General features: G+C 35.4%; 1 pseudogene; it reads right to left on the minus strand.

The window, feature by feature from the left end:
- Positions 1-821: 821 nt before the first annotated feature.
- LOC109373958 (mitotic checkpoint protein BUB3 pseudogene) lies at positions 822-1,778 on the minus strand (annotated as a pseudogene).
- Positions 1,779-23,982: the final 22,204 nt, after the last annotated feature.

A 23,982-nucleotide genomic window follows, 5' to 3' on the forward strand; every position in this document is an offset into this window, starting at 1 on the left:
TTTTTTCTCTTTATAATAGTGTTGTCATTACTTAGAGCTGATCCTACTGAATGGCAGAAGATTCTTCTAGTTAGTTATTGGAAAGTACATCTAAATTATTGTTTTTCTGAAATTTTGTGAATAGGGGTGATCTCTTGCAGATTTGGTGGGAGTCTAGATACTTCTACCTTAAATTGGAGTGAAAATAATTACTTGAAGAATGTTAATTGTAAATTTACAAAATCTTTTGTAATTGCTACTGACCATATCTGGTATTTTTGTGCAAGGGAATACTTAAAAGTAATTTTAGGGTAAGACAGACTTTCTCAGAACTATCATTGTAATGTATATATCTTCCTGTTTCACTGCTCCCTCTTCTCTCTTTTTGGGCACATCTCCTGGGTTCCCTCCAGTTCTTTATATTTCCTTCTCATCTGCTGTCTTTTGAAATGTGTTCTGATGTCTCACTGACCTGTTTCCACCAGGCACTTCTTACCCCTAAGTAGCCATTCTTGATTTATGATCACCCAGACAACTCTAAGACACCAGCACATACTACTTTCCCCTATTTTGCTCTCACAAACTTCAAATAACACAGCACTCTCTCCTTTTTCTATTTCCTCCTAAGGATAGGGACTTAAGCCTTGTGTGTGTGTGTGTGTGTGTGTGTGTGTGTGTGTGTGTGTGTAAGGGTTCTGACTCTCTGATTTACCTGAAAATAACAGGTTTACATTATTTTACAAAAAGAGCTCAAGCTGCTCTGAAACAGCAACTGGGATTGCTGGAGAAAAACTGTTCTCTGTATTACTGCACAAGGACACCAAGCTCCTCATCCTACACAGTCAGCATGAAAGGGTGCAGACAAGCTTTGTGTCAGAAAGAAAATGGGGAAATTCACATACTAAGTAACATGTCCACAGTGACTCTAATGGATCCTTTAAAGGATAAGAACGGATTTGTAGTAAGGAAAACAAAGCTTTCCATAGAGAAACTACTTCACTAGATGACTGGGTGGACTTGAGTTTGCTTCTGCATCTGTCTGTCACTTGGCGAATGAAGATACCATCTTCAGGATGTTCTGTGACATTCATTTCATACATATTCGTAAATGATGATGCTATGGCAAGTGTAGTCCCATCACTACTGAAGGCAAGTGTTGAGATGATGGTGGGGTATCAATGGAACTGGCACAACTGCTTTTTGTTAATGAATCCCAAATATTTACAAATCCATCAGAACCTCCTGTGACAAATGCATTGTGATTGTTGTGAAAGGAAATGACATTGACTGGGTAAATCTGCTCCATATTATTTTATTTTAGTCTGTAACACTTGAAGGGATACTTATTTTGTACCTCTGGGCTTGGGTTCAACTACTCAACCTCCACTCAGCCTTCAGAACACAAAACGCAGTTTGTTTGGAAATGCTGCTATGCAGCGTGTCTGGGACTTGGGGCTGTACTCCTGGCGCTGTTGGACGCCGCCCACGTTCGCAGGTCCCACACCCACACTCCATGGCCCAGAGTGCCCACAATCAGCTGGTCTCCAGACACTGAGAGAGTATACACCTTTTTAGGCCAAGAGAAGGTTCCAGCATTGAAAGGAGCTTTGGGATCCCACAATTCAACTGACGTATCCCAACTCCCAGTAACCAACACATTCACTGTTGTTCATTTACATTATTAAGCCATCTAATTTGGACCAGGCACCTGGTCCTGCCCTAAGACTTTGGCGAGGAGACGTGTGTCACTGGTTATGCAACGTCGCACAATGCCTGGCAGTGGCCAAGCCCAAGGCCATCCCGGTGCTGGGAAGATGCTCACTACAGGGAAGCATCTGCAGAGAAGCCTTTCCCCACCTTTTTCCCTCAGGAGCTGGACTCGGCCGGGATGCGCCTCAGCCAGCTCCCAGATGGGACACCAGGGAGTGAAAGGGTAGAACTTAAGACTTTTTTTTTTTTTTTAAGATTTTATTGGGGAATCGGGGAAGGGGAACAGACAAGTTTCTGTCCTTTTGTTCTTCAGTCTAGTTGTGGAGGATACCAGTTCACTGGCCCATGTTGGTATTGTTATCATCGTGCTCTTCACAGGTGAAGTAGTCAGTCGGCTGGCCATTGGACGGTCTATCACCCCAGCTCACAGCAGCTTTCCCCGGCTACTGGCCATTCACGCTGGCTGCCGGCCACTCACCATAGCTCACGGCAGCCCAGTTCCAGGTCAAGCTGTTGTTCACCATCTTAGCTGTAGAGGGCGCAGTCTCACTGGCCCATGTGAGATCCGAACCGGCAGCCCTGCTGCCCAGAGTTCGCACTCCCAAGCCAACTTTTAACCAATGAGCCACTCGGTTGGCTCTCTTAAGACTTTTTAAGGACAGACGCACTTCCACTGCAAAGAAAAAAAAAACTATCCTGCACAATGATTGTGGGCAAGATAACATGGTCAGGATGTCAGGATGGAGAACTTTCACCATACAATGTGTCATGTCAGCACCCAATCGTAACTTTATTAGTAATTTCTCTACTTGGTGGAAAAACGTGATAAAAGAAATTCAAACAGCATCATTTCATTTCATGATTTCTTGCATGCCATCATAAAGTCCTTCATTTCCATTAACTAGGAAACCAGTGATGATACTGCTGCCTGAAAACCATCTGTCCCCGTTCACCTGTATCAACAAACTGGCCAATCTGCATTAGCACAAGCTGTTATTTCTGTCTTTGTCAATGTTTAACGTCAGGTGATTTTACCTCTTCTCAGGCGGCATACGATATGAAATTCTCAATGACATTTCTGATTTTCTGGGAAAATAATACTTTTATTCTCCACAGGGTCAAAAATGTGTTACAAATTCTATGATCAGTAAAATATGTGCACAAAAATTGTTTAAATTTCATACACAAATAATTTTTATGGTAATCCAATAATCTAAAATATTTATATTTCAATTAATGTTTTACTGTAATGCTTTGCACTCCTTTCTTGTAATCAATCCAAATGGAAGTATCATCTATCCAAAGGAAGGTTAGCCATTTATTATCTATTTAGGGCATACATGAAATAATTCACTTAGCCATGAGTTTTAAATGTTAAAAAGGGACATTAAAAATTAAAAACAATTATATATTCAAATAAGAAATTTTAAATTCATCAGTCTTAGATATTTGAGGATTGGTGCTGGTAAACTGGAAAATATTTGAATGAATAGTTTCTATAAGGGCTACCAGGATAGAACTACAATTTAAAGAAAAATAAAATACTGTGTTCAGTAAAAAATAAGATGTAACCCCCCCAAAAAAAGTAATCTTTCAAACCAGGTGTTAAAAATGTAGAACCTGTGGATTTACTTCTACATTTAAAAGTCTGTTGAAACTTATATTTTTTAATTGATGAGAGTTCCATTCTAAAAAGACAGACTGGGCTGCAAAGCAAGAAAATAAACCACCAATCAGATCTCTTTTCTTATTTTTGCTCAGAATTTACCTCTGTGACTCATATAATTTATGTTATAGTTATGTACAGATATATTTTGATACCTCAAAGCATCTAAAAAATTCCCTACAAGGAAATCTCTTTAGATTAAACATAGTTTTAATGATCAGGTTAGCTTTTTATATTTACTAGTAGGCTCACATATATTTCACCAAGTAGCCTCTGAGCGTCAGTTTTCTATATTTTTATTTCATGGATCATGCAGACATTCATAGACAATGAAAGATTTCATTTTCTTGCTCCGCTGTGCCTTATAGCCATTTTCTGCTGTGCGTCATTCTACCTCTGCTATAAGGGTTGGAAACACAGAGAATTACAAGAAATATTGACATACCATTTCCTAACCTCTAGTTTGCTAATACGTTCACATCACCACTCTCTTCTGATTCCCACACATTCATTTATAGTCTCGCTGAGCTGTGTGTTAACGTGAAGTCTAACATGCCACCTACCTATGGTTTATTGATCATCATACCATGGTCTGGTTTACAATGTTGCGAACGTGTTGCTATTTCGCTATATAATTTAAATTTTTGATTTAAAAATCAAACGTAGAAATATATATTATACATATTTGATATATAACTGTTACTTTTGTACCAATATATGCACAGTAAAAAATATATTATATTTTTATACATATGATATTGTATTTTTTCCAGGTGCACCCACCAAATATTTATTGTGGTGTAATTACTCATGCCTACCATGCTCCCAGGCTACCTTCCTCACCAACCTGTTTCAGAATCAAGACACACAGGTGGCTGACTGTGAGTGCCTTGGAAACCAGGGGTGCTCAGTTTGATGGAATCAGATTACCTCTGGCATATACTTCTATTGATCACTGCCACACTGTCTTTCAAAATGAGATATTAAATCATACAGATATCTATCTAAATTCTATACAACACCTTTTCCTAGGAAGGCAAGTCCTTAAAGCAGTATTTTATAGGAAGCAGAGGAGGTTGCAAGTGGGTAGACAAATTAAAAACCAAAAACCTTCTTAGTTCTTAGCCATACATTCTGTTACATAACAAGTACCATGAATCACATTTCTTTATATATTATTTTAGAAATGTTAAAACATGGAAAAATTGATTATCACCATGGTTTCCCTGTCCTTTTTTCTTAATAACAGCCTTTTCTTCACTGTCAGTGCTGGAAAAAAATAATTAAATTCTTGATCCCTATTTCCTGTCCAGGCAAATTAAATGGCAGCTAGAATGATATGAGATTCAAAATAATTATCATTAATAACAAAAAAGATGATGTGCATATTTGGTTTAGGCAAGTTGCATGTTAATGGCACATCATTGCATAAATATTTGTTTTTATTTTCTTTATGAAGTAATTGGTATCCAGATAGAAACTATCAAGTACATTTGAAGTGTACTATTTTGAATATATCCATATTGCTTTTAGATAAGCAGATGTCTGTGATGCCACTGGTCCTAGCTGGAGAAGTTATGTTCAGATTATTTTCATCTTGTCTGATAATGTAGATAGAAAAGTCAGTAAACCCTATTCCTTGCCTCCTTCACCTCATATGCAATTTTGTGATTCTGGATGTTAACATTTTTGGTAAATTAATCTTATAAAATTATTTTTCATATATTTTTACAGAAAACATATGCAAAAACATCAGAATAGATTTTTTTCAATGTACCAGGAATTTTTAGATATATGTAAGCTGTGTATTTGTATTTCCAATCTATTTCTAAAAGTTTTTTAGGAATTAATAAGAAATCTTTCTGTTAAAGCCATTATTCCCTTTAATTGTTACAGGGTTCTGTTTGACTTTGACATTAACAAAGTTGATGGTTTCATTTTCAATGCCATTTAGAGTTTTAGTAGAGATCCTTTGAGGGGGTGAAATCAATGACAAGGGACAATTGCAGGAAACACTACTGCTATTTTCCTTACCAAAACTCAACATTGGAAAAAAAAAATTAGGCTCTGATTTGAAATCCACACAGGAGGTATACAAAAGAAAAGAGAGCATTGGAATTTAATTACTCAAAGAAAAGAGTTGGATGTACACCTCAGTTAAAAATGTTAGCAGAGTTTGCTTCTCAAAGTCTCCATACAGCCTGCAGACATGAAGGAAGAGCTGGCTAGAGCAGCAAATTGCACATAGTGGGCTGAAGTTAAGGATGCATGCAAAACGAGTAGAAAATACATAGACTAAGAATTTTTATAAAGCAAACTTTGTGTTTATTTTAGGACGACTTTGTTTGATTAAGCTTTTCTTCCTAAGTCCATATACTACAGAGAGATGATGAACTTCATTTGTTTCTGATATTTGAATTTCTTTTTAACTAGGGACTTCCCTGTTACTTTAGTTATCTTATGGAATCCCAGTCATCTGTTACAGCCTTCTTTGATGTTTTAAAATGAATTTTCTTATATTTAATATGTAAAACAGTTTCAGAATAGTAAACATAACATCAATAGAGATAAACAAATTAATAAAGTCAAATAATCCCCAGACAAAGTCATCAACCAGAATCCTGCTATGTAGGGATAATTATGCTAAACATTAGAGCCTTACACTATTATGAAGCCAGTGGCTTCTATGCCCTAAAGTTTCTTTCCAATTCTCTCAAACTGTGAGATGGTTACATGTAGACCTTTTCCAAGTCTTTTCTTTATTGTACTGCACTCTCAAATTCTTACTATAACACTCAATATTGTCTAAAGGAAGAGCATGAGGGATGGGAATTAGTATGCTTATTATTGTCCCAGTTTACCTATAACAATGATATAATCTTAAGTGACTGGATATCTTTAGATACATATTACCATGGATGAAATATAGCTAACAATATATTACAAAGCATATCACAGAAAGAAAATCAGATAAAGATGAAAGGCATCTAAATGGATAAAAACAAATCAAAGGGCAACAGAAGAGAGCCTAGGGGAGCAAAGTTTACTATATTATTTTAATTATTACTTTTTTTAACATTATAAGCCTAGGTATTAAAATTAATGATAGGAGTCTTAAGAGTTTTCTCAGATTATATCTACCCAATGGAGATCCCCACATCTACCTTTTCAATTTCAAGTTTAAGAAATTTTCTTTCTTTATTTCTCCTTACTTAAGTGTATATTCACTCCAGTATAAATACACACAATGACATAATGGGCTCAATGTTTTTAAAATTCTTCTGTAGTTCTAACATTCTATAGTTCTTCCAGATCTGATTTTTAACAGTTGGTAATTAATATTTTCAATAATGCCATCATAGGGTAAATTTATTTTTAAAACAGCCCTCCAATGGAAAGGGTTGTAGTGTTTATTTTCAACATGTAAAATCAGTTTCAATATAGAAATAGCCTTGTCACTGGCAGATATTCTAACAGATGATCTAACCACTAATTTTCTGCTCTGATTTACAGCAATCTTTTATTTGAATCTTTAAGCTAGAAGATACATTTTTATACAGAACATGTCACGAAACAGCACTCTAGTTTAAGTTAAAAGTAGTTAGGAAATGCATAGTGACTCACAATGTGCTTAAAACAAAGATTTTATGAAGCTTAGCCTCTGGCTAATAAAAACATTTCTTCACTTCTGATAGTGTCAGAATAGATAGGCAATTCTTGCACACATACTGAGTCTGACTATATGAATGAATTATCCCAAGTGAAAACCCTCTAAATGCTTATTTAACTATATGCGGTAAAAATTCTCAAGCAAGAAAAATTGCAGAGAGCCTTGGGATAAAGAACCGAGTAGCAACATCACAATGAAATCTATAGTTTTTCACTTCCAAGTCAGATCATGTAATAGGACCTGTGTAAGCCTGTCGTGTTTAAAATAAATCATTGAACTTCTTGTATATTTATGATATTGAAATAATAAGTCCTCTTATATCTATAATCTATTGACATAATTAAACTACCCCAATAGCACAACTTTTTTTTTTTTTAAGATTTTATTGGGGAATTGAGGGGAGGAGAACAACGCTGGGGAATTGGGGGAAGGGGAACAGTCAAGTTGCTCTTCTTTTGTTCTTCAGTCTAGTTGTGGAAGACATCGCTTCACTGGCCCATGTTGGTATGATCATTGTGCTCTTCCCGGGTGAGGCAATCGGCCACTGGTCATTGGTCTGCCACTCACAGCAGCTCACAGCAGCTCACACTGGCTTCCAGCCACTCACGTAGCTCATGGCAGGCCACTGCAGCCCACTGCAGCCCACTGCAGCCTACTCCATCGCCGGTGACTCACAGCAGCCCAGCTCCAGGTCGAGCTGTTGTTCACCATCTTAGCTGTAGAGGGCAAGCGTCACTGGCCCTCAATGTGGGATCCAAACCTCAGCCCTGTTGCACAGAGCTGGCGCTCCCAAGCGAGGTCTTAACCTGCTGAGCCACTCGGCTGGCCCTATAGCACAACTTTTGATAGAAGCTTTAGATTTTTCTATGCACTTAAGATGTTCTTTTTTTTTTTTTTTACTTGTATTTGATAAACTGAACCACTTGATTTAGAATTCCATGCTTGATGTTGTAAAGAATTTACTTGGACTTGAATTTTGTAAGATTTAAAATGTTCCAAAGTGTCATCTCTAATTATGGTAACATGTAGGCAAGGAGGTATAACAGGACGTCCATCCAAACTAGGCATGACAGATCAGTCCCCATATACATCGGATTTGGTATAATACCTCCTTTCACTCTATATTAAAAATATTTTATTTCACCTCTTTATAATTTGTATCTTCTTTTCCTTCTAGATTCAGTAAGAAATATCATGTTTTAAGATTAGTGGCACAATGCCCAAGGGCTTGAGACAATTAACAAATAGAACAACATGTCCTTAAATGGACAGATACACTTAAATATATTGTTAATCTAACTATTTAGGAGGGCTTGATTTACAAAGCATCTGCAAGGTATGGAAAGCTGCTACTTTGCAGCAGCTTAAAGTTTTGGCTTTTATTAACAATGCTCAAGAAAGCCAGTCGCTGGATCCTAGTGGAATAATGATATTAAAACAATTCAGGTGTGAGGCTGTGTTCATATGCATCCCCCCTCATCCCAAATCTCTGCTAAAGAAATTTCTGGTTATGTTCTCCAAATTCCTTATATTCATCTGATCTATGTCTCTGTACTTGCCAATTTTTATTGTAGTGACTAATTACTTATCTGCTACTTCTCCACAAATATGATTCTACAAAATTCCCAAGTAAATGTCTTCATGGGATGTGTTCCTACATGCTGGTTGCAGCTTCCATTTGGCCCTTTTGATTTTGAGATTTGAATTTGTCTCTCACAATCCTGAGAGACAAACATGATAGTTATTTTCCTTTAGACAAAGTAGTTAAGATCTAGTCCCTGGAGGAATTTGAGGGAAAAGTAGGCATTATATTTATTAGGTGCAATTTAAAACTTTATTAACTCTGTTTAAAAAAAAAATCAATAAAAACTCTGAAAAATGCCAAGACATCCTGGAAGGAACTTTCAATGTCCTGCAGCATTGCATTATAAACACACCTACAGAGAAATTATTATCTATGAAAATTTTGCAATGTGATCTTAACACATGAATCTGCACATTTCTCTCTGTAGAAAAGAATCCTCGCCCTGTCCCCAATTAGTTTATTGCACTGTAGAACGTTAACAGGTTTTGTATTTTACCTAGCAAGCTTGTTTTAAAATTTTTCCCCTAAAATGTGTTTATATGCAGTCCCTCAAAATATCTTTTGAACTAGTTTTATCTTCCTTTTGGTTTCCTCATTAATTAAGGAGTTAAACACAATCTGCAAAACTGCTTATAGTGTATTTGTGAGAGACGCATGTTTTTAACTTTCTGAAAACAATACATTGATAATTATGCTAATTAGGATAACTGGGATCAACTGAAGCTTTTATCCTGTTTCTTACTTTATATTTAAGTATAGTGAGATCAGGTCTATTATTGTGAGAGAAAATTAAAATATGTACAAAGTAATACTGAGTACATAAAATATTGAGTATATATAATATGTGGCCTGGGACTAAGCATTTTGGTATTTGTTCTTTAATTTTTTTTTTAAATTTTGAGAAAATTGAGGCACAGAGACAAGGAGTTAACTGATCAGGTGTTGGCACCATATGAATAATAACTGGCACAAGCTTAAAGACAAATGCAAACAATAAAGACACTCAACCTAAGTGATAGGCAAGGAAAATAAAAACACCTAGAGAACACTGAAGGCGCGATAGGTTTCTAGAAATGCAACAAACCTGAATACATATATAAAGCAAGTTAATGCCCATTATTTAGACATAGCTAAATGTTTAGGAAATGCTTTCTTATCTTTGTCTTGTATTTACTGTCTACCATCTGGACTAAGGTAAGAAAATGGAAACAAAATAAAATATAAGGTAGAGAGTAGAGGATTAAAGTATTTTATAACTTAACCAATTCCATAGCTAATTTTTAGAGATAAATATGTGATATTTTCTCCGTTGAGAATTTTCTGTTAGATTCAAGTTATCAGCTAATGTCCTGTTAAAATAATAGAAACTGCTAACTTTTAGTTCTCCCTCAAATAACAGATACAGAGATGTGATTATACCTGAAGGATTTTTTTTTTAATTCTAGTTAAACTTTGTAACACATCTAGTTAATTTAGTTCAACAAACATTTGTGGAGTAACTATTTAGGCAAGTAAAGTGATAGGAGCTAGTCATAAAAGTGCCTAAAATCTGGTCACTTCATTCAAGGAGCTCCATAAAAGATACAGTAAAAGATAAGGGATAAAAGATGACAAATGAGAAAAAAACATTTACTGATAGAATATTTCATGTGAAATGTAGAATGCTATGGAAACTGATTAAATGAAAATGGCTTTATAGACAAAAATGACTTTAACAGAAATGATATTCCTACTAAAAATTAAGACACTTTAAATTTATATTATAAATTGTATTGTATAACACTCTTCACTAACCATATTTCCTCAATTTCTTTCTTTGTATTTTTTAAAACTAAGGACTCCCTCAATTTTCTCAACATTCTTGGTCATTTAAAGCAATAAACATTTAACAAACAACTATTGATATGCTCCTGATATAAGGGATAGAGATGTGACCACTGCCTTTAAAGGTTTCAAATCTAATTGAATAGAAACCACAGATGAAAATCTTTATGAATAAACAAGCAGTTCTCAACACTACAACACTCAGTAAAAGTCAGTTATTATTTCCTAAGTGTAACATACTTCATTTTGGTGTAAATATAGAAATCAGGTTACTAGTACATTCCTTTTGAATCTGCTTTCACTCATAAAACTAATTTCATTAGGAATGCTCACCACATTAACCGTTTCACTTTTCTTCTGTGAATAATTTTAAATTCAAAATGTTTCTTAAATGAGGTTGGTATTTATCTCCCAATATATCTCAAGTAGTTTGAAACATAAATACCCAACAAGAACAATAATAAGTTAATGGATAGCAAGTTTATCATTTTGATTTTCAAAAGAAAATGCTTTATTCTAACTCACATGGAAGAGAAGAGCATATGTAGAGATTTTTTTAAAAAGAGGTCATTATTTATTCAACTAGTTAAAAATAATTAAATGCCTCTCATAATGACTACATAAAAAGTATTTTTGCAGTATATAAGGCCAAAATGACATACATGTAGATAAACAGATAAACCTTAAAAGTTTACAAAATATTTTTAATCACACAATTATTTAGACATATGTAAATGTTTAGGAAAAATTAAAATCTATCAAAGCCAAAATTATGGCACTGTAGAAGATTGCATATGATAGATCTGATAAGGTAGTCATGAGAGCTTATAGCAAATACTATAAATTGAAGCAGATCACATATGAAGTCCAAGGAAATGATGTAATACTTAGAAGTATTGGCAAATTCCAACGACTTATGATTACAAAATTAGACAGAGGCTAGTAAGCAGTTTGAGAGGCAGTGGGCCCCTCAAAAGAGTCAAGACATAAATAAAAGAACTGTTTTACAAGAGGAAAATGGAAATTCTCCAGAGATTATCACAGTGTCCATCTATAATTGCCCTATCTATTGCACACATGTCTTCCTAAGGGAAAATAACCTTTTTGAACCCTTTTCTGCAGTGACGCATGTAATTGACAGTATCCATGTATTCAACTGAAGTGGCAGGATAAAGTAGATCGTTAATGATATAAAATTCCTGGAATACTTATCCCACTGCCAGATAAAGCATAGTAAATAAGACCAAGGTTGCTGGTGTTGAGATTGAGCATGACTCTGCAAAAGGCTACGACGGCCTAACATCGGCCTCTCACTCATTTGTTTCAAAGTGTTTTATTAAGCCACTGTTCTGTTCATGTACTGGACTAGGTGTTGTAGATAAAATGATGAAAAACGTAGATGTGATCCTGTCTGTTACACAGTTTACTCATGTAAAATGTTCTCAAGTAAACAAACAGCTCAACAAATACCAATTGTGCTTCAATGGGAAAAATAAAGGTTAACTGTGGCAACATATTTAAGAGAAAATAATTTTCTATGAAAAATTTTGGGAGACACATGTATTACATAAATAATTACTCATCACATTAAACACATTTAATTATGCATATGTAAAAGCCTGTGCATTATAGTGCAACTCAAATATTATGCAAACTTATTTTTTTATTCTCTATGAGTTTATCTTATTATAGAGTTCCATTGCTCTCTTTATGGAAATGAAAAAAAACATGCATACATACATATGCACATACATATTTATATGATAACTTACTCTCTACCAGTTTAAAAACAATTAATGTTACAGTCAATTCAGTCAGTGTTCCCTCAAGTCAGCCAACATTAATAGCCCCTGTTCAAAAACCATAACTAGATTTAAAGTTTTAAGCATGCTTAGAATGTAATTTCATAAATTTTTATTTAAGAAAATCAATATTATATGACAAATAGAGACTACTTCTTGGAAAATAATTGCAAGGAGGAAATTCATTATGTAACAGAAAATCAGCAGTTGTTTGAGACATAGTGGTTGTTATATGCATGAATAAAAATACTTAATTGTATTTGGATCTTACATCAGCACGAATTTCCTCTTTTTGTTTATCATTCAGATGAGCCCCTTGAATGACAAAGGCATATTACACACATGCTTTACAGTGACTAAAGGAATTTATAAATTGATGTGAATCTGATTACATTTCATAACATTGTGAAGGATTCATATGTAAGATCCTTATTAATTTCCCCAGGGCTCTTAATGTCAACTTAGGTAAAATTAATTAGGACAACCATATTTTAGGAAAATTGAATCAATGAACAAAGACTACCACAGGAAATAAGAGCAGATGAAAGTTGTTCCTGAAGTATGGAGTAAGGGGAGTTTGAGTCAGTGGCAGATGAAGGAGGAAAAAATAAGAGAAAATTGTGACATCTGTAAAAACAGTTTTGGAAGAGCCATTTACACACCTTGGATGAACAGCAATGTATTCCTGGAAAGGGCTTGCTGCTGAGGTTGTGCTTAATCTTGGTTATGAATAGATTTAGTGATTGATGAATTAGATTGATTTCTGGGAATTTTATTCTGTTCGAATTGCTAAAAAATATTCTACTTATACAAGCAAAGCCCATTTGCTTCATGGCATTACATTAGCCTTAGGACATTTGGAGGACAATATCCTTGGAGACAAGTACATCCTGGAAGTCAGATGTTTTTAGGATACCTCACCTAATTGGATAGATTGTATTACTTGTATTGGAGTTTATTCTTGGTATTTATTTATATTTCTTTCAGGTCTGAAAGGATTCTAGGAATATACCAAGTTAATTAGCATTATCTTAATTATTTTATTAATTTATCTAAATTGAAGTTCTATTATACCTGAAAAAAGGTACCTTATCCATTATCTATATTTATGTATACAATCAAGAGTTCTTAATACTCCATGTTTAAAAAGAGATTCTAAGGGGTGGCCAAGTAGCTCAGTTGGTTAAGAACTCACGCAAGAATGCAAGCTCTGAGCAACAGGGTCACTGGTTCGATTCTAGGCCCGAACTGAGCTGCCACTGGGCTGCCAACAGGTGGCAGAATGGCTAAAAAAAAAAAAAAAAGAGAGATTCCCTAAACCCCCTGACTCTGTACCCAAGTTATAAAGGGGTATTTGCTTACCTAGTGAATAATCCTCAGGTTCTCTGGGTACAGCCTTTTCATGTTTGCTTACTTGGTGAATGATCTTCAGGTTTCTCTGAGTATAACTTTTTCATAAAATTGAAAGTCTATGTGGAGGAAGTTCTATTCTCTTCATTTACAAAGGTGGGCATCTCTGGAAATATCTTCTCCAATGAATGAAGAAAAATCACAAACCCTAGAATCAGAATGTAAAATAATGATTAGAAAGCATTTTATGATTTTTCAATTATTCTGAAATTCTATGCAAAAAAATCAAATGCAAATAAGAAACAGAAAAGAAATGGACTTTAATATATTTTTCAATCTGAGCTGATTTCAAGACTTGAGAGAGAAGTGGTGATAAAGAAGAGAAAATAAAATGTTAAAGAAGGGCAATAAATGTAGAAAAGATGTTATCAAAGACAAAAAAAAAAAAAAAGAAAATCTCCAGGTTTTTGTTTAGGGGATTCCCATTAAAATAAATCTGTATCAATGTAAATGAATAATGCTGGAATAAAATTAAAATCAATAGTAAAATATCAGAGAACCTTTAGTAAAAATCCCATTATACAGATGAAAAACAAATCAAAGCTCAAAAGCTTAATTGATTTGCCTAAGGAGATACTACTATTAAAATTCAGTTCATTTCTAAAACCAGTGCTTTTCCAACCAGATTAATACAAGAAAGAAAGGAAAAGGGTCAAGAGTAAAATAATAAAAAGTAGACCTTAGGTCTTTGCTTCACCTGGAGGCTTTGAGATGAGACCCTACATTTCTTATTTCCTTGGCAAAAAACAGAAAACCATAAAAAGGAAGATGTGAACTGCAGTGGTAGAAAAAAGAAAAGATAACTGAGGAGAGGAGAACGTGTTTTTGATAGTTTTCCCTTCTGTGCAACCACTTGAGGAAGGATGGCTGGGTCTGCATGAGGGTTCAGGTATTTCTCCATTGTTTGGGCAAGTCTATCTCAAAATATGTTTAAGAGGCTATCACCTCAAAATCACCAGGCAAGTGAGCGTACCTATTCCCAGGATTGTCTCAATGCAACTCAATCTAAAGCTTTATGTATAGGGCCCAGGTTTCTGCATTTTTAAGAAGCTTCTCTGTGATTTTTCACTATATCACTGTGTAAATGTCCCCTTGAGTACAGAGATGGCACACTGCTTTACTTGGTAAACGAGGTACTTTGTGTAGACCCTGGCTTTGAGGAGTTGTTCAGTAAATATGTGATGGGTAAATGATTAACTTGAATGAACAGCTATGAATAATAAAACTTACTAAATTTCAGTGTTTTAAAAAAAATTAGACATGTGAACTACTAGATATGAATGCTTTTGTCATTGTTCTTTTTTAAACAAAATGTTGGTTTTTGTATATTTCTAAAAATAGCAGTTGCTACTCTGGACACTATGAGTCAGAAGAAAGTCAATTTGGGCATATAAAAATGAAATATTTCAAGGATATCAAGAATACATGCTTATTAACCTGTTTTTATTTTGGAAAGATATTAATCAAATTAGAAATCTCTAACATAAGTATCTAAGAAATTTTAATAATTGAAATAAAAATACTAATGGTAATATGAGTAAAGGCATGATATTCCTGAAGGTTGAGATAAACTCAAAACAGTCCAGTTTGTATGTACCTTTCGCTTTCTCCAAGAACTATTTTTCTAAAATAGTCACTAAGCTGCAAAGACAACCCACATAGACGATGTTATTAATATGCAATCTTCCTTCCTGAAACAGTTTACATATGCAATATACAGCATCTGGACCTTGTAATTGAATTTTTGAAGTTCACTGTGGTTTGGGAGCTGCGTATGGGTCAGTAATCATTATCTAGACACCATCGTTCTTAGTACACATATAATTAATCAACTCATTAGTTATGGAAAAAGAGTCTCAAGGAAGTCTAGCACACCTATTTCTTAAATAAATTTTTTACCCTTGAGCTGTAAAAGTAGCACCTTCATTAGCCATTGCCTTAGATTACTGTTAGTGATTTATTTAGAGAGCATTTAGATAAGGTCCATAAGAAGAGTCAATATAAAATTTTTTTAGGCACAGTACTCATTATATACATCCAAAGAATTTAATCACTTTCTGGTTAAATCACTGCTTTGGATCTTTACCTTCCGCAGCTAATGTCAATAACACTTTATATTTAATTTAACTAAATTCATCCAACTGTAGGAAAAACAAATCATGTCCTTTTTATTATTAGTTTTAGAAGATGGTTGCCAGGGTAAAACTGATAATTAGGGAAAGTAAACTATTCCTCAGAATTTTTCTTTTCTTGTTGCACGTTAGCAAGCCCAGGCTGTTTAACAGATACTTTATAGATGCATAAAGGGAAAAAAGATATTCTGTAAATATATTTTCTCACTTTCTTGGCTCATTAGCTAACCTGACCTAACCATTTTCTTTTCCTTAATAGTCAGTCCCACTTTTTGCTATTTTGTTCTACTCTAAGCAATTCATCTTCATATTGCACTGACTTACATTATGACCTACAGAGCTCCTTGTGGAGATACATACAGCATTAATATGAAAAGGAGGCTAATTGTGTAAGATAAATACCAATCCTAAATACATATATATATATATGTATTTATATATATATGTAATATATATATATATGTATTTATATATATATATGTAATATATATATATGTGTATATATATGTAAAATATATATATATATATATATATATTCATATATATATTCAGATATCAGCTCCAGGTAGAGGCAGGAAGGACTGTTTAAAAGAGTTGCTGTGAAATATTCTGAGAGCTTAAGGAAGATGAACAGCTGTTTGCTATCTTCACTGAAACTGGAAATAACTTAGGCTTAAAATGAGAGAAATTAAGAAGAGATTTCTGTCTGCAGATTTCTAACGAGGTTTCTAGTCAGAAACCATGCAATCCATAGAATTTCATTTCTTGTTAGATGCAGAGAAATATGAGATAATTTAGGGACTATTCAATTTAAAGGTAGGAGGAACAATCAATTGATGCTTTAAGGGTTCCTCTTTTTCTAATATCACATTGTCCTGACTTCTTGGAGTTTCAGTTTTCCATCTCAGAGGCCCTCTGCTTTAAAATTATAAAATACCACACAGATCAAGGCTTAAACTTCTAGCTATTTGGGCCAAAGTGCTGCAGAATATAATAAGCAAAACCGAGACAAAGCTGAACTCCTGAAGTTATAGAACTGTCACTTATATCTCAGCATTTAATACAGTTTTAAGTGTTTCTAGTAGAGAATTGGCCATGGAAAACCCATTTGCTTCCAATTTATAACCTAGGCACTAAAAATATTTTCGATATCAATGAGATACATCCCCAACTATCAAATCTGTCCCTATGTCCCTGTTTCATGGTCATGTGAAACTTGTTATTCCCTATATATAAGCAAGTTAATGTAGGACAGTGTGATAAGTGGTGTGATGTAAAGTGTAGAGGTTGTAGGTAAAAGTGAGCCCCTGGACAAAGAAAACATTTCATATGAAATCAACAAAATGTCTCAAGATATTTTTAGATAGATACAAAGAGAAAGAACAGAAACAGAACACAAAAATTCTGCATGTTAAACTAAAGAGCTTCCTGGATGGTTTTCAAACACATTCTTGCTATGGATATCTTTTTTCAAAAGATATTAAAATTTGAGGAAGTTTAAAACTATGTTAAACCCTGAGGAAGTTTAATGTAGAAATCAGATAAACAGAGGTGCAAGTCTAGTTGGAGAAGCAACAGAGGATCTGGAGCTTCTACTAAACCTTAGTGGATGCTGAAATAGTTTCATGAAGCTGCTTCTGTTCACATAACAAGTTCTAAAACTATAGCCCTCAATGCTGGAGGCAAATTTGGAAGTAGCAAAAGTTTATAATCAGATATACATCCTCACCTTCGTGCATGACAATATCTGGTTTTTGAGACCATATAACTATGGACCATTAGTGTCTCCATTATGACCTGCCTTAAACCAGCTACCATCACATCACCACAGAATTTCAGTGATTCCAGGAGAAAAAGAAAGAAGGTGCTACTCTGTTCTCATAATTAAGGGGGGTGAGGACGAGAGGGAGAGAAATACCACTCATTTCCCACTAAGTATTTGCAGGGCTGAATTAACACAGTGTAAGATTTTTGAAGATGGACAGTATTTAATAGTACCCTGCTATATCTACTTAAATCTCTGAAGAAAAATAAAAGATTTATTTTAGTCTTAATTATCCTTTTCTACTTGAAATACCTATAGCAATCATTTCAGAAGATCTACTATATTACCTAGCTCGTAAAAGTTTCTTCATTTATTATTCAATCTTCTTAATTTAAAGTATTTTCCACTACTGTTTCTTCTTCAAGATTAAACCTTTTATGAAAAACAAAGAACATAATTAACTGATATGCATATGCATATGCTACCTAACAAGCAGCTTACATTAAGTATTAAAATATGAACAAAGCATATAAGACTCTTTAATATTGGAGTCACTCCACATCAGTCTAAACAAAGAAGTAAGTATACCTTACATTTTCACAGCTAATTTTCCATATTGATAAATACAGATTTGAGGCTTTTGATCAAGACAACAGAGTACATAAACACTGTACTCGCCTTCTCCTACAACCACATCAAAATTACAACTAAACTGAAGAACAGCTGTCACTGAGAATCACCTGAAATCTAGCTGAACAGAAGCTCTATTAGTAAGGATCAGAAGCCATGTGGACCTTGGTAAGAGGGTGGAGATGCAGAAGGAGCTGGTCCCACATCCACGTGTGGTAGTTAAACATGGGGAGGGATATCTCAGTTGCAGAGGTCCCAAATGGGAGTGAGGTGTCCCAGGTCCACACAGGCTCCTAGCCCAGGACTCCAGTGCCAGAAAGATAAGTAAGTCCCCATAACTTCTGGCTGTGAAAACCAGTGAAGTTTGAGGCTGAGTGAGATGGAGGCTGGTTGGACTCCCAGGTGTTCCTCTTAAAGGGCCTGCATGTGGACTTACTCACTAATGGATTCACTCACTCTGAGCTCCAGCACTAGGGCAGCAGCTCTAAAGGTGCCAGGGACATACAAGGAGGAGATGCATTGTCTGGCATCAGGCCAAGGGCTGGAGGGGCAGTTTCCTCCTAGACAGAAGTGCTGGCAGAATCCACTGTTTCTTTGTTGAGCCCTCCCCACTCCTGGCATGCAGATGCATTCAGAAGCCTTATCTGAGCTTCCATCAATCTGGCTAACACTGCTGGTCCCGCCCTGTGATTCCCTAAGACTCCACCCTACCCATCTTGCAGGCCCGCCCAAGACTCTTCCAGTGGCTTTTCCATACAAACTCTCTGCCTTGTCTCATTCTGCAAACTTTCCTAAAAACTCTCAAAGTTTCACAAAACCCAAACAAGCAGCATCTGGCTTCTGGATACCTTGTACCTCTTGCTAAGTAGCCCCAAACCTGGCACTAGTAGCAGCTGCCCTCAATTTGCAGCTTAGTCACTCTGACACATCTCTAAACCCAGCACAAGTGGCAGCCATCTGTATATCACTTTGCAGTTTGTACCAAGTGGACCTGGGCATGGTACAGGCAGCAGCTGAACTTGCACTCAACAGAGCCCCTCCCTAGAACCAACAAACCCAGCCATCTTCAGAACACACCAGAACACCCCCCGCCCCCAATCACCTCCACAAATGACACATCCAAAGGGTGGACTTGTCAGGCACCAGAGCTCCACTAAAGCAAATCCTGCTCTGTAGGCTCAGCCCCTGCATCACAGCTCTTCCACTGTAGTCATGGCCCATCCTCCCAACCAACAAACCTGAGGGCTGATGCCTCCCGTTGACATGGCAACAGCAACCAAGGCTCAACTACAACAGGAGGACACATACAACCCACACAAGGGACATACTTGGAGTACTCGGCTCAGGTGACCAGGGAAACTGTACCACTGGGTCCCACAGGACATCTCCTACCTAAGGCCACTCTGCTAAGACTGAGAGGCATATTGGCCCTACCTAATACATAGAAACAGCACAGAGAAGAATCCAAAATGAGGACACAAAGAAACATGTCTCAAATGAAAGAACAAAGCTTCAGAAAAAAACAACAACAACAAAGAAAAACTAAGCAAAATGGAGACAAGCAATCTTCCAGACACAGAGATCATAAACTGGTTATAAAGATGTTTAGTGATCTCAGTGAGAACGTCAACAAAGAGATAGGAAACAAAAATGATGATAGAAAAAAAATTAACCCATTGGAAATAAAGAATAGAATAATTGAAATAAATAATACATTAGAGGGAATCAACAGTAAATTAGATGAAGCAGAGAATCAAGTCAGCAATTTGGAAGATAAGGTAGTAGGAAATTCCCAGTCAGAACAGCAAAAAGAAAAAGAAATCCCCCCCCCAAAAAAAATAAGGACAGTTTTAGGGGCCTCTGGGACAACATCAAGTGTACCATCATTCACATCATAGGGGTACCAAAAGGTAAAGAGAAACCTATTTGAAGAAATAATGACAAAAAACTTCCCTCACCTGGCAAATGAAATAGACATACAAGCCCAGGAAGTGCAAAGAATCCCAAACAGGATGAACCCAAACAAGCCCACACCAAGACACATCATAATTAAAATGGCAAATGTTAAAGACAAAGAGAGAAACTATAAAGCATTAAGAGAAAAGCAGTTAGTTATCTACATAGGAGCTCCCATAACACTATCAGCTAATTTTTCAACAGAACTTTACAAGCCAGAGGGATTGACATGGAATGTTCGAAGTTGTATAAATATCTAATCATGATGTTGTAAACTTGAAACTAATATAACATTGTCTGTCAACTGTAATTGAAAAAAATAAATACAGATTTGAAAAGTTTTTAATAAGTTTACTTTTGAATCACCAGAAGTATAATTTTTCAGTTTTTATTTTTTAGAGCCCTTTTTGTTTTGCTTTAAACATTTTTACTCCATTAAAAGCCTATAGATACTAGGGGCTTAGAAATTTGTTAAACTAGTTGAGATAATAAAGATTGGTCAGAATTAAAATAGTAGATCAAATGAAAACTAGAACCAAACTTAAGTTGTTCTAATGTCTGTTCACTATTAACCAGCAAAAAAACCCAAAAAACGAAAAACAGTGTTAGATAGCATCTAGCATTATTGTTCAAAATAATTGTTGTTCTCCTCTAAAGTCGTTCATATAGTTCTGCCTAATACCGTGTAACATTCTCTCACTCCCTGGGAGAAGAATGTATTTCCCCATTGCACTGCTGTAAGGCTTCAGTATGTTACTTATTGGGTACATTAATCTACTCAAGCTGCATAACTAAATACCACAGACTGGGAGTCTAAAACAACAGAAATGTAATTCTTCACGGTTCCAGATCAAGCTGACAGCAGATTTGGTTTCTGGTGAGACGTCTCTTCCTAGCTGGTAGACAGACACCTTCTTGCTATGTCCTTTTACGACCTTTCCTCTCTTTGTACATCTTTGTTGTCTCTCTCTCTCTTTATAAAGACACCAGTCATAGTGGATTAGAGCCCCCTATGTTTATTACCTCATTATCCTGAATTACTTCCTTAAATACAATCACACTGGGAGTTAGGAATTCAATATTTTGGGGGAATACAATTCAGCCCATGACACTTGATCTAATGGAACATGGGGGAAAGTAACATACACCAATTACGAGTAAAAGACTGAAGAGCCATACATGGTTTCACTATAAGTCTCTTCTCTTTGCCACTTGGTCAACATTTACTCAGAAGGTGCTGCCTCTTCCCCCTGGGCCCTGGATTAAAGAGGACATGGAACAAGCAGCCTACTTGTAACTAACATGAAATGAGAAGAAAAAAAAAGTTAATAGTTTCCCCCATTAACATTCTGAGACTCTCAGATCTTGATACCACAGTTTAGCCTAGCAAAATCTTACTAATAAAGACACCGGTACATAGAAATAGAAAACTTTTATTAAACAATGAAGGTTTTGCTTTGGGATCAGGCTCTAGGCTACAAGGAATTTATTATTAGAGGCTGAATGAAATGCAGAGACAAACTATTTGGCAAAATTATTACCGGCAAGTACTTAAAAAGCAATTGATTAAGCCAATACATATCAGTCCTTTCCTAAGCCATCATTACCTGCATTTGAAAAGGTACTACAAGAAAAAGATGAGATATAAAGGAATTGACCAGCTAACAAGCAGAACTAAAAAAAAAAAAAAATGAGAGAAAAATTTAGAAATTATGGAACTTGCAAGATTAAAAGATGTAAGTCTATATTCAACTTGTACAAGATAAATTATGAAATGTTTTGAATGACAAAGGCCAAGTAAGACTTAGCTTTTGATAAAAACAAAGGCGAAGCCCTTTTATACTTGTTGAAACCAATCAATTAAATAAGCAATACCCACTATTCCCTTTTACTTAAACAAAAGGGCTCCAGGAAAAATGAATAAAGATGTATCTCTTACTTGAAAGCCTGATAATTTCATGACCCTATAATTTAATTTAAAGATAGACTATATGCAAAAGGAATAAATATGCAACTACAGGCACAGTTTACTGTAATAATTTTTAAATAAGTTCATTATAGTTTTAGAGAATCATACTGCCAATAGAGCCATCACCTATATAAGAAGAGGCTGGGATAACTTGAAACTTAATATGACTTTGGTCCTCCAATATTCTACTGACAGAACAGAGGCTGGAAAAGTGTCTTAACCCCCAGGGAGGATGTATTCTCTAATGACGTCCTTACATTTCTTTAAGGAAGATAAACGGAAAGTAATAACCTCCCAGAGGTTATAATCAAGAGTTGTGGAAAATATTGGATAGGGAAGATATTGCTGAGACTTTGAAGAAACATTAAGCTATCACAGTGATCAGATATATTCTGGGCATTCTAGTCTATCATTTTGTGAATGGGAGTTTGTGAGTGGTGTGTGTGTGTGTGTGTGTGTGTGTGTGTGTGTGTGTGTGTGTGTGTTCATGAGAGAGAGACAGAGAGAAAGAGAACAATTATTTTCAAATAGACTTTTTAATTCTTTCACAATATAGTTTATAGTATGTACTAATTTTCTGAATTATTTCAATGTTACCTGTGTCAGTGAAGATTTTGTTAAAAGTTGTTCAAACTTTTTTCTCTTCTGACCCTTTCCAAACTCATGCCTGTTGGTCTGCCTATCTCATACATGTTCATACACACATGTGTCTTTTATTAATAAAGAAGGAAACACAACTACGGATCCCCAATGGTTTCTACAGTGCAGCAGAGCAGTCAAGTTCATAAGTAGGCTGAGCAGACAATGACCTCCATGGAAAAGGTCTAAAGGTGAGTCCAGGGAGAGTCCTCTGTCCAAACAGGCACTCCTGCTAAGCCTTCCATGGTTCATCTTTTTTTTTTCTTTTGAATATTTAATATCTGTTTGACTTTCAATTGTACAAAACTAATATTTAAATGGCCTTGGAAATATTAAACTTTGTATTATACCTTTAAATCTTTATTAGGTCATGAGTGCAAGGCTCTTCAGGAACAAGATGCAGGACAGTGTGCGAGGCATAGGGCAGAGGAAAGGAACATGAAAATGGAAGGCAAGAGACAGAACGGGGAAGTCAATGTCCATCTTCAATCTCATCTTTCTGTCTGGGTTTGGAGTGCATCTACACATGGAAATTCCTAAATTTTCTCGTTCTCAGAATTGTATGCACTTTTCTGCCTCTCGTTCTCTAAGACCACTTAGAATTTAAGAGGACTTTTTTTTCTAAATAAATTATATCAATACTTAAAATCTAAACTTTTCTGATGTTTCTCTTATATTTTAAGGGTTTGTTTGCTAATTCATTTACATAAATATCATAGTGGTGTTTCATTTATTGTGCTATTGAAGTCATTTCTTAGTATATGATGAAATGTATTTAATACTATACAACATTACTTTCCTACATATCACACTGTTGTTACTTTGTTACATATCACAGAAGTGTAACTGCTGAAGTTACACTTATGGGGTGATATTAAGTCTCTTTCTCTACAATGGAGACTAATGGGAGTTCGAAGAGTAAAAACGGTATTACATCCTATTTCTCTGTTATGCTAACCTCATTTGAAAGTCATTCTTCAACTACTTATTGAGTACGTTGTTTATTGTTAGGGGCCTCTGTTGAAAAAGTGAGGAGTGATTGTAATTGAAGGTGTTTATTTTGGAAGGTTCTGGGAGTTTGGGAAGGAAGAGTTCCCAGCACTGAGCCAATGGGAATGGACTTTAGCAATTGGAAGGTAGCACAATGGGAAATAAGATATAATGAAGGAGACAGGGCCAACAAAAATAGAGACACGAAACAAGCTTTGAACAATTGCTACGCTATCATATTGATGTGCCTGTGTA

The sequence above is a fragment of the Hipposideros armiger genome, unplaced genomic scaffold, assembly GCF_001890085.2.
Source record: "Hipposideros armiger isolate ML-2016 unplaced genomic scaffold, ASM189008v1 scaffold_761, whole genome shotgun sequence".
NCBI lineage: Eukaryota > Metazoa > Chordata > Mammalia > Chiroptera > Hipposideridae > Hipposideros > Hipposideros armiger.